Genomic DNA, 12229 nt, shown 5'->3' on the forward strand with positions numbered 1-12229 from the left:
CAGTTTTCCCTGGCCTGACCTGAGCTTGTACAACTTAAGATGTCTGAGGGAAAGAGGTGGTTCATTAGAGTGATGTTCAAAGGAAATGGGCATTTTCCAGATGACTATTTAAGTGATCCTTTGAAATCCCATGGTGCTTTTGCCTGGTTGTGTTCAAAAGCAAATTTATCATATTTTGAGCTGCCAGTCCTACAAGGTTAACTTGGACCTGAAAAGCTTAAGTTTCTTCTTCCATCATCATATTCAGAAGACCATATTCCTACCTTAGATTTGTCAATTACCATTATCTCATGTGACAGCTAACAAGGAATTCAGCTCCAAATAATATCTTCATGAACAGGTCTGTTGCAGATACAACTGTGAGTAGTTGAGCTCATTCTCACATAATATGTACTGTGTGGTGTCCCTTTGTTGTATGGTGAAATTTTACTTTCTCTGGTAACACTTACACATCTTACTCCAAGGAAATCTGCTCAGATAGGGCAACCTCTGTATAGACAATTTTAGCATAGAATCATGTTTTAAAGACAGTGCTAGCTTAGAGTCCTGTCCTCACTTATAAGAAAAGCAAACATTTTCTGATCGTTGACCCAAAAAGTACTTGAACTTTGGAAGCTCTGTCACAATGCCCACCTTTAGCCATAGTCTTAATAGCCTCCAATGAGAAAGCTGGAATAACTACTAGTGACCAACTCTACGTGCTCACTGCTGCTGCAGAGGAGCACGTGCCCTTACTTTCTCGACAATAAAAGGAAGATAAGTCTGAGTTCCCTCTCTGTTACTAAAGTTAGCCTTTTTAAATACAGTTCCCCCCCCAAGTTTTATACAGTCCTTAAAGAGGACATATAAAAGTGATGTACAAGGATCACTCTTGATCTTACACTGCTATAAAGATTAAATCCTGTTCACCCCAGCAGAAAATGATATGTTCTATTTACTTGTTATTGAATTACCTTCTAGAATTACATAAAAACATTAGCAGGTTACTGAAAGCCTTAAATCAGTGTCTCATTAGAGTTTGCCATAAAAATAATACAAACTTCTTCCTTAAGTGACTTAATTTTTACATTATCTGTTCTACTGCTTAAAACAATATTTTATAAAGAAATTTTCTGGTTCACAGATCAGCAAGCTATAAATAAACACTCTCATGCAACAATCAGGCAAGACAAGCTAAATAGGTACACAGATCTAATCTTCCTTATATAAACTAGTAAAAAAGGAGAATTTTGATTATTTTTCATATGCTTAGTTTTCTAGTCTTTTTGATTAATTCAGTAATCTTGAGCACACCATGCTGGCTTAAAAAATACTATTGTTTCCATAAAAAGAGACATGGGAATGGAAGGAGTTTTATGTATTTTTTTAAACTGCTTTGCAAATTCTTTGCACAGCAAACCTCACCAATATGTAAACAGGGCTCTAGCTACTGTGTTTGTCCACAGCTAGAGCTACAGATGAACACAGTGTAGTTGTGTGATGACAGGAACAGCTGACTCATTAGTAGAGAGCAGTGAAAGGTAATTAACCCTGGGAAAAGTACAGCTGCCATGCGAGCTGTTCCTTTCTGTAGGATCTGATTAGAAATTAGTGTTAAACCGCTGATTCTTTAAAAAAATGTCATTGATAATTCACTTTCTCTCTTAGGTGTGGCCCCTAACAGAGGCCTAGGATAGAACTAGTATACAAAAAGACTTCCGTCTAAAAAGGCCTCTTCTGAGAATACACACCTGTTTGGCTGCTTCTGGACTTTTCTTAACCATGAATATTGTCCCAGTTTTGAATGTTATGAGGGCACCCTACAAGTCTATGGGCATGGCAGACAATGCATTGTCAAAAAGATTCAAGGTAGAACACTGTTATTTGCCACATTGATGCTGCTATTTATCAAAGCTGGTTATTTAAAAGACACAGCTACTACTTCTTGTATCAGGACATAGTTCTGGTGCAGACCTCTTCAAAAGAAAACAAAAATCTGTCTCCTGGGGGTGGGTGAGCACAGCATATGAAAAAAGGATTACACCCTGAGAACGAAAGCCACCCCCCAGTCCACCCCTTTTCCTGCACACATCTTGGCATTTGAAGTGCCCACAGAAGAGGCAGAAACCATGATTTAATGTGACATGCAAACAACAAGCCAGCCCATTACATATATATTCAGACACCTGATACAGGCCTACTTATCAAGAATGACATAGCTGTCAACTAAAATAGCAAAATTTCATTAATATATTATTGGAACTTCTGAACTGCTGTTTATTATTTACAGCTGTCATATCCAAAATGGTTTTTAATCATCTTACTTTGCAAGATCTTCTGGCCACGACTGAACCTTTGTATACCTATGTGATTAGTACCAAGAGTCTGTGAGTGCTTTCACATACAAATAATGTGGACTACTGAGGCCCACGAGAGTTCTCTGGTTGTTTTCAATGGAGCCAGGCTTACACTAGGGAGTCTGTTTAAAGTGCTAAAGTTTGTAAGGCATCTCTCCATAGGACGATACTTTTTGTCTTGCTCAAGTCAAATTTGCTGCAATAGGGTGAATAGTGGATTAGTATTATTTTACCAATAAAAAGTAGTATTACAAAGATATGTTTCTGTAATGTTATTTTTAACTCAGTATTGTTTAGTGGTACAATGGGCCATTTTCTTACCACATATTCAATATACTCACATTGAAAGAATTGTTTGTTTGTTTGTTTTTAATGAAATCCAGTGCTTTCTGGGTACAATGTTTAAACTTAACATTACCATAAACATATATGTATATGCACATTAATTTTTATCTATATAGCAAGATATATTTACTCACCTTACTGATATTTTTAACATTGAGAGCAGAAATATTTAAAGCAAAATGGTTAAGGCTATTTTCCAGGAGAAAGTTTTCGTAATAAAAAAAAAAAAAAAGGAACAGATTTTTAAGGTAAATACTTGACATTCCAAGAGAACAGTTGCTTCCATATTGCTTAACATGTTAAAAGAGAAGAGAAATGTGTTTTAAATTACTGTGCTGTTCATCATGCATTACTTAGTACCCATTCTTCTTCAGAACTGTCCTTTTTTTTGCTTGTTTGCTTGTTTGCTTGTATGTTTGTTTTTTAAAAAAAAAAAAAAATTGAAGAGAAAGAAGAAATACTTTTTTCTTGAAAATCCTAAGTAATAACATAGCCTTGAAGTATTAGGTTGACTTTCAGAGGAAGTAAAAGCATGAGCAGGCTATTAAATTGATGAACACACTAGTATTAAAATAATATTCACTATCTTAAAGAATGGTTAGAAATGCACAAAAGCACTTCACAGCACTCTACGTCATTATTTTCATTTAGTGGAAAGGTTGAAAAACTTGCTGAAGGACGCAGAATAGAGTGGCAGAGGCAGGGAGTTCCAGAGTCCTTTTTTTTATCCCAATTATTTACTCAATCACAGTGTCTTCTGTTTATGTCTATGACAGAAGACAGGTGCTATTTTAGGAAATAAGCTTCACCCCGCTCTAGAATCATAAAAGGCTCCAAAAAGATAATTTAAACCACTATATCTGGTACCACTGACCTCTTAACATAAATTGGAACGGACTAAACTCCTTTTTCCTTGCTCTGCACGTGTGACCCAAGCATTTGCTGAGCAAAACCTTTCCAGATGGGAAGTCTGTCCCAGGGAATATTTTACATGCATATTTTAGTACCTGGCAAATATTAGCCTTTTTTTTCACATTTTTTCTTACTTTGATTTTCAAGGTGTTAATTTTTTTTTTTCCTGTACTTGTTTCTTGGTTTGTTTTTTTCCTGTACTCTTCAGGATGTTCACAGGATCTTCAGGGCAGTGCAGTAGTACAAGTAAGCCCTATTATCTTTAGCAGTTAGGGTCATTACAAGTCTTTTAGATGGTGGCAGACTGTACTTCACATGGCACTCTCAAAGTTAATGAACATATGTGATTTGCATGTCGACGGAAGGCACACTTCTTCCCTTTGTGTGACTTTCCCTTTCTTGTGACATGTCTGTCATGCTTAATGAAGACAGATTGTTATTCAGAAAGGGGAGGATGAACGCATAGGATAACATAATGGTAGTTATATTTCTTTATATTAAAAAAAGTTTGTAGTTTTAGGTTCATTGTTCCTTTCGACTCCATGTCGGAGAATGTTCAATGAGCTAATTAGTCATGGGTTTTGTCCAGCATAAGACTTGCGATGTCCTAATTTTGGCTATTAAATCACTCCCTCAAAATTTGGCTGGAAGAGTCAGAAATCACAGAGAAGGAATCTAGTAACCTGCATTAAGCCTCTAAGTATTTGAGAAGTGACCCCTTTTACTCAACCTAATCAGCTCCAGCACTTCTGTGGGGGTTCAGTGCAACCGTAAAAGAATCCACATAAAATTGCCCTTCAGACTCATTGATTCCTAACTAACTTGCTGGAAACTATGTAGGGTTCAAGGACTGTAACAGTGGTGGCTAAACACCAGGCATGGAGCAATACCAGAGCTGGACCAGAATCTTCCTGATGTTGAAGTAGGCTATAACAGAGTAATTAAAACAACACACTTTCACTGCTCTTAGATATATTGATCTGTGTGCTCAGCAACCTGCTGGCCTCAGTCCTGCAACTACTAAGCACCCCTGTTGATGAGCAGAAGATGACGGTCATCTTTTGCTGAAGTCAGTAGCAGTCCCCCCACACAGTACATCACAACAGAGATGACTCCACGCAAGAAAAGTCATCCAAGCTGAAAAAGAGTAAACATGTTCTAAAAGAAAACAAATCCTGTGTTCCAGAGTCAATGACACATGCTCTTTGAACTTTCTTTTTAAATTGCTGTAAAATCATAAGGTTGTTATGGTGTGGTTTTACTCAAAATAATGCATATCATTGTAACACAAGCCTTGAAGTTAAGTGGCTACTTTACTGAAACATAGTTACCATAGTTACAGCAGGAGAACAGAGAATAACTTTTAGTTCTTTTGAAGCTATGAATTAGTTTTAAGAGAGGAAAAGGAATAAACAAGCATGCAGAAGTTTATTATTCAGTGTTTCATGCCTGATCAACTCTAAAGAAGAAAAACTCTCCCTAGACTAGGGCATTAACATTTTCCAGCTGAAATCTGTAATTGCCTATCAACAAACACAGAATTACAGTTCAACTCTCCATTATGTCTGTTTCCATGTTTGTTTTTTTTTTTTCCTGAGTCAGAGAAGTAACATATTTTTCCAAAGTTCTGCTTTCAGCATTTTGTTAATAACTGACATTCTACAGCATCTTGATTGCTAAAATAAAATAGAAGAATTAAATAAAATAATGTCCTAAAGGCAGTAACACATAGATAAACACAACTCATAAAATCTATGGTCTAGCAGTATTATTCATTACAAACATTATCTGAAGGCTGATGAGAGGGAAATGAGAATTTATGATAGTGAAGATGTCTTCTAGGACCAGCTCCATTGTTTTTCAGTTTAGCATTGAGATGTGCTCTATCCCTGAAGTGTTAATGGAGGTCACTGTTGCTGCTCTCCTTTACTGTGTCAAAGCAGAGGAGTTCCTACATAGTTGACTACTGAGAAACAAAATCATGTTCTTTCCAGGGTATCACCTTCAGCTCATGAGCCTCTAGAGCAGCAGTGATTAACAGGACTTTCACAAAGTTTCTGTGTAGTTACAAGGACAGCTTCAATCTTCTGTCATTTTTTTACATTAGCTATGATTATGCTTTTACCACCAAAATGCATTTATTTTAAAGGTAACAATACAGACTCAGAGAATAGCTTATGTTTCATCTATATTTATCAGCACTCACTGTACATTTGTGTCTTCATTACCAGGAAATATTAAGGGACATTGTGCCATCTATTCCTGTTTACAGTTTATTATGCAGAGATAGGAAACACTTAGCATGTAAAATGAATGTAGAAATTATTCCTGGATAGAAACACGGACATTTCCCACTCGTTGGCTCTTTCTCCTCCATCACCGGATCAGAGTGTAATTGTCAGTAATCAGGCCTGCTTGCTGCTGATAAAACCACTCTGAATGCTAGCAGCCTTCTTTGTGTGATGACTCAATTATTCCAGAAGTGCCTCATCAAATCTGCCCCATCAGCTGGGCTAATAAATAAGGAGAAGAAACTGGCCCCCCAAAGCAAATTATAAATCCATTTGCATTAACCATTTCGCTGGTCCATGATCTAGGCAGAAATAAGCATGGCAGATTGTGTTAAGCTTATTTGAATATGTTTATAATGTTTACAGCATGCAACCTTTTTTTTTTTTTTTTTTTTTCACAAGGTGTTGGAATTATCAGTCATGAATAGCATCTAAATGCAGTTATGTTAATTACAGCAAAGCCTCAGGCATATTTGAGGGATAGTTTGTGGCTTAAATCAGGTAAAAGTTAAACCCTTCTGCTAGGCAAAATATGGTCTTGCACATGGCATTGGAATTACTGTGATGTTTAAAAGAGAGGATGAGTGCAAGGAGTGTGTTTTTACAGGTACTGGAAGGACAACTGCCTGTCTTACAAGGCTTTCATGTAGTGATAACATGACATCCTGTTCATCTCAAGGTAGAAATAAAGAAGATAAAGTTTAGCCTTATAGTTGAGAAAGAAAATGCAATAGTTGAAACAGCAGCATTTATTTTTCACGTATACTCTGCAATTAATAAAAAAAGTTCAAAGAGGAGTACTCTGCCCCAAGGAAATTCCTTTCTGAAGCTCAAATTATATAAAATTGATGTTTCCAAGTAGTGCCCTCAAATTTCCAAGACTGCCTGTGTGTGCTGCAGTGAGGGTGTTAAAATGAAACATCAGAAGGCCAAATGAAATTCATTTGTTTAGTCATGTGCTGAACATTAAACACGCGCTTAAGGGTCTCACTGAGGTGACCCATAAATTTGTGTGGAACTTAACATGTAAAGTTAAATACTTCAGGATGAAGATCTGACTGCAGTCAAGAGCTCAATATATCTTCACTAATTTGTAGTGATATCTTTTGGTTTCATGTATTTTTTTCTGAAATACTAAATAAGTTGAGTTATTTTATCTTGAGAAAGATAAATCACTGTCAATGGAGCAACACAAAAATTGTTCAAGGATGACAACGGTGAGCACATCAGATTTTCTTTCCTTAGCCATTACTTCCATTCTGAATTAACAAATCACAAAATGTTGTGATTATTCATTTTCATATTTGCAATATATCAACTAGTGATGTGGTAAATGAGAGAAAATCAAATTCATCTGATGGAAATGTTATCCATTATGCTCAAAAAAGTTGTTTGGGTCTCTTACAGATGTAGTACAATCAGTGTATGCAATTCTGACAGAGAAAACAACCTCAGATTTCTGGTGAGATATTTTTTGGCTGTAGAATATCTTTTTTTCTCATCATTAAATCCTCAGGAACTCTCTAGTAATTTTTACTGAATGGGTGGACTTCTACCCATAGAGAATGGGTCAACAAAAACGGTTGCTTGAAGGGATTTGTCACACACATTTGATGCTGAGGATCAGGGCCCAAATGGTGATTCACATCAGTATCCTGGTATGACTCATGCATCTCAGTAGGAGGACACTTCAGAGTCAGTACAAAATGATGTTGCACTGGAAATGGCTATAAACCAAAGAATGTATTGCAAAGGTTCCAGGTGACTTCACTGAACCATTACATTGACAAATCAAGAAACTAATTTATTCCATCTTGCTGGGTTCAGAAAGTTTATTATTCTCATTGAACTGAGGTGCTGATTGAAAAGGGTGAAGGTTTTCTTTGTAGGCAGGCAAACTTCACCTTTGGGATTAAAAAATTATGTTCAGACATATAGGGAGTTGAAGTGTAGAAATAATTTGCCATCTGTAAATAGTTTTGAACTCTTTACTAAAACAAACAAATGAGTTAATGCAAGCCATGAAGAGACTGGGCCAAATGAAAATATATTTGGAATTAAGGGGAGTGATCCTATCAAAGAGCCTTGATTGACAAAGAAATGAGTTAGTTCTACCTGATTTCCATAAACAACAATCTTATCATCATAGTTGCAATAACCTAGATAGATGGCCTTTGTGGGCTCTGTTTTTTCCAGTTGGTATTGCAAATTTCTACCTGTGCTTCTTGCTGTCCCTTAAAATTTGGCCCACTATTAATTTAATCACTCATAAAATCTACTTAAATAACACGTTTCTCAATAACTTATTGTATAAGATCTTGATGTTACTGTGAATTTGCACTCTTGTTTGCTACCTGATTTATCAGAACCCAGCACTTACATTTGAAATGTGAGTTGGTTCTTGGAGTGTGATACATAATTTATACTCCAGAAGGGTTATGTCACATCCCATGACACTGCATAATCCTACACACCCTGCTTATAACATGACAGACGCATGACATTGTATTAGACTTTTTATGAAACACAGTATCTTCAAATGTGTACTCACCGACGAATCAGCTGTACAGAAGCCAGCACTCTGTCATGTGAAAGAAATAGAAAATAGCACATTTTAATTTATTAACCAATAACTTCTGTTGTAATTAAACACAGAAGAGGGGATCAGGTTTTGTGCTTTATATAAGGTCTTGCTTTTGTCCTGCTATAGCACGCTCTGCTTTACAAAGATAGTGATGATGTCGCATGCAAGGCAGATGGGAGTAAAATAGCAAATGGCACTGTTGCATGTAGTTTTCCAGCATGGTTTTGAAACTTGACCCCCAGCCATGACCCAACCCAGACTCCTTTTCTTAAAATGAGAATTTTTGATGCTTTAGCTTTTTCTGTAAAGTTAAATGTAAAAAGTTTTGTATTTTCCTGTCCTTTGTGCACTTTTCCAAGTGGATCTCAGCTGTGCTGTCTTAACTCTCTGTCCCTTAGGATGAGAGAGACAGCAGATGGGGTTAGAGCAGAGGGCTGATGCTTCTGACAGCAAACGGCCTGGTTGTGGAGTGGAAGCTGTGAGCGTCAGGAAGCTCCTTTTCCCCAGAGAACCAACTAACCACTGAAGAAAGTTGAAAATGAGCCCTTTGAGAAACGCTATTAAAAGTAGTAAAAAATTGCAATTGTGCAGATGATGTGCTGCTGTGTGGTTATTCGGATGCTAATGAGTTTGACATTGGGGAACTCAAAGGGTTTACAGCTACTCCCTTATGTGATTTAGCTCTTTATTGGCAATCTTTGAGAAAATAAATGAAAAATATATTGCTAATAAATACATAGCATGATGGGATTTTAGACAAAGCTGCTAAGTTTTAGGCCTTAGAAAGAGCTTTGTTCACTATTGTAGCCATTCCCAGAGATCTTTTGTTTTAGGTTACTGTGTTTTGAACAATGAGGAAGAAGCAGGTAGAAAGCTTTAAGACTCTTCTTTTTTTTTTCCCAAGGATGCTGAAACAGAATAGTGGGGAAAGCGGTCTGTGAGGATAAACATCATCTTTTTTCCAGCTAGAAAACTGCTTAAAAAATCATTTTGGTATTGGGCCATTTTGTTCTGGGTTTTCTGCCTTTATCATCTTGCATCTGTTTTCTGCTTTGCTAGCTGATAAAACTTTATTTATTTTAATTAAAAGTTATTGACGGGATGCAACTAATATTCTATCTATTGGGACTAAAGCAGAAATTAGTCACTCAATAAACTCTAGCTTACCTGAGAATCTGTTTAGAATGAGCCTTTCCAATTTCAGAAATGTCACATCACTAATTTTATGAACATAACTTCATCAGATATCATTAAATGAATAGTTGAAGTTTCACCCTCAAGTCCCTAAAGTTTATTTGCAAACTGTCGTAATTGGAATATGTTGAATGAACAGATCTGTTTTACTAAATATGCTGGACACTGCTTGAGAAGGACATCTGAAGTTGCAAGTGATAGTGAAATTTTCATATCTTGGCCACTACAGGCAGGAGTGATGCTAAAATAAAGCCTGTCCATAGTAACTGTGTACGGACATTTTCTCAGGCTGTAAGTGCCTATAACTCTAAGTGTTCAAAGGCTTTAGGTATTAATTATTTCTGAATACAAGGCCGTCTGTATTGTACACTCAGATATAAACTTCTGCAGCTCTTATTTCCTTGCCATTACTGTGGTTTTAGTGGGAGTTACCTCATAGAAAGGAATCAAAATTGAGCATGCAGAATTGTCAAGGGTTTCCTTCAGTTTGCTTAATGTGAGAACATTATCAGTCTACCAAGCTCTAAACAGTGATATTCAAAATCAGGAAAAAAAAAAAAAAAAAAAAAAAAGAGAGAGAGAGCTTTTCTGCTATTAAAATATTTTAGAATGCTTCTTATTTATTTCACATCATGTACCAAACTGTTCTACTCAGTCAAAGGGGTTCTAATGTAGTAAAAACATTTAACTAGCATTTCTACATATGGAAACCATGGATTTTTGTCTATGCAAGAAGAAAAACTTTTCTTAGAGCAGGTCTATTTCATAAGCTATTGGAAAGGTTCAATATAAAGAAGGTACCATAACAAAAGAAAAATTACTATTCTTTCTACCTTTTAGAAGCATTAGTTATACCTCTATACCATATCTTTGAAAAAATGCATGAAACAATACACCTGTATTATTTGCCCCTTTGATTTAAAGAATATCCTGTTTCATTTGTGTTTTATTTAGTATAGCTGGTTTTTGGTTTTCTTTTATTGTCTTTTTTTTTTTTTTTCAGAGAATGAATTACAGGATTATCTGTTAAATCAGACAAGGCATCTTGGGCTGAGTGACGGATTTGGTCCTTTGGAATCTGCACATATTTTCACCTGGAAACACTCAAAGGTGGGATAATTTATTTACAAAAATGAATTTGAGTCAAAATATGTATCTGTATTAGTACTAGAGTACTATGCGGTTTCATGTGTAGTGTCTCATATACTATGGCTATTTTTTTCACAGAACATCGGCTGTTTTAAGAACAGCAGTCTTCAACAGTCAAACATAACACGAATGAACAATTGAAAAAAATATTTAAATCTTTGTAAATACCTAGAAATTTTAGTTTTTAAGTTTCAGAACTACATGTTGTTAGTATTACATACAGACAAGAACATAACTATCTTTGAATCTGTATGAGTCCAGGAGTGGGAATGTATTTCACAATGCACTGCTTACATTTAATCTATGAGGGATAGTTCGTGATTTTTTTTATAATGTTTATTGAGGTCTTTTTAACTACATATCAGTTGAGTAGGATAAAATCTTTGGTGTATTTGTAAAAGATCTCAAGGTGTCAAAGCTGTTTTTTCTTTTTGAATATTTACACTTTCTTCCTTCTAAAAAAAAAATATTTATAAAAATATTTATATATATATTTATATATATATATATATATATATATATATAGTAGCCCAGGAAATAGTGAGAACACATTGAACTAAGTCAAAAATAGAAATCCAGGAAAAAAAGCTTCCCGAAAGTAGGATCATACATTAGCTTGTGTTGAGCTGCATTTCAGCATGGTAGACCATATAATTTTTCTCTAAATTTAAAAAGCTAGCAGTTGTCCCTTAATTTCATAAAGCTGTGACTCTGCCCTCTAAAGCCTTGGTAAAGCAGACTAATAGAAATACTTGGCACACATCAGTTACCTAAGGGAATAATAGAACTATTTGCTGTAGTCGTTTGGCAAAAGGACATAAACATATGGCTTTGGTTTATATTCAGTACTGCCAGTTGTGCAAAGTTGCATGCATGAAGTATACAACAGCAGTGACAACTCAGAAATCAGAAGTGAGAATTAAAATAAATCATCCTCATTACAAAGCTATTCAAGCTTGCCTCTGATTTAAGGTTTGTCACTGCAAATTTTTGAGTAGTGATTTCAATGTAGAAAATACCGACTTCTTAAAAGTATGTATACCATTCAAGCACACCATAAAATACCAAATTGTTGATGAGTTATTTGTGTTATAAACATGCTTTAAAGTTTGCATTCAGTAGACATACTTATTTTAAATCCTGAGAAACAAATATATCTAAACAAACTGTTTCCATGTTATTCAACTTTTTGCTACAGAAATGAAGAATAGCACTGTATAAACTAATCCAAAAGTTTCAAAAATAAAGATGAAATGACTCTTTCATTAAGAATAATCAGAATCACAAAACAAGGCACAATTTCAGTAGTAGTCTCTAAGAAGTCCTACTTTGTAAATTTTTCTTCTCCTTTCTGACCATCAATGTACTGTTAAAAAAAAAAAAAAAAAATAGAAACTTTAACAATGGTGCTACCAATG

General features: G+C 35.4%; 1 protein-coding gene across 1 annotated transcript in view; it reads left to right on the forward strand.

The window, feature by feature from the left end:
• ST18 (ST18 C2H2C-type zinc finger transcription factor) overlaps nt 1-12229 on the forward strand; it is a 180115-nt gene that overhangs the window by 96972 nt on the left and 70914 nt on the right. The window contains exon 3 of the mRNA XM_082044958.1: nt 10666-10772. The gene's annotated coding sequence lies outside the window, so the exon portion shown is untranslated. The remainder of the gene's footprint in view (nt 1-10665; nt 10773-12229) is intronic.

This window comes from Streptopelia decaocto (genome assembly GCF_964273445.1).
Source record: "Streptopelia decaocto genome assembly, chromosome: 2".
In the NCBI taxonomy this organism is placed as follows: Eukaryota; Metazoa; Chordata; class Aves; order Columbiformes; family Columbidae; genus Streptopelia; species Streptopelia decaocto.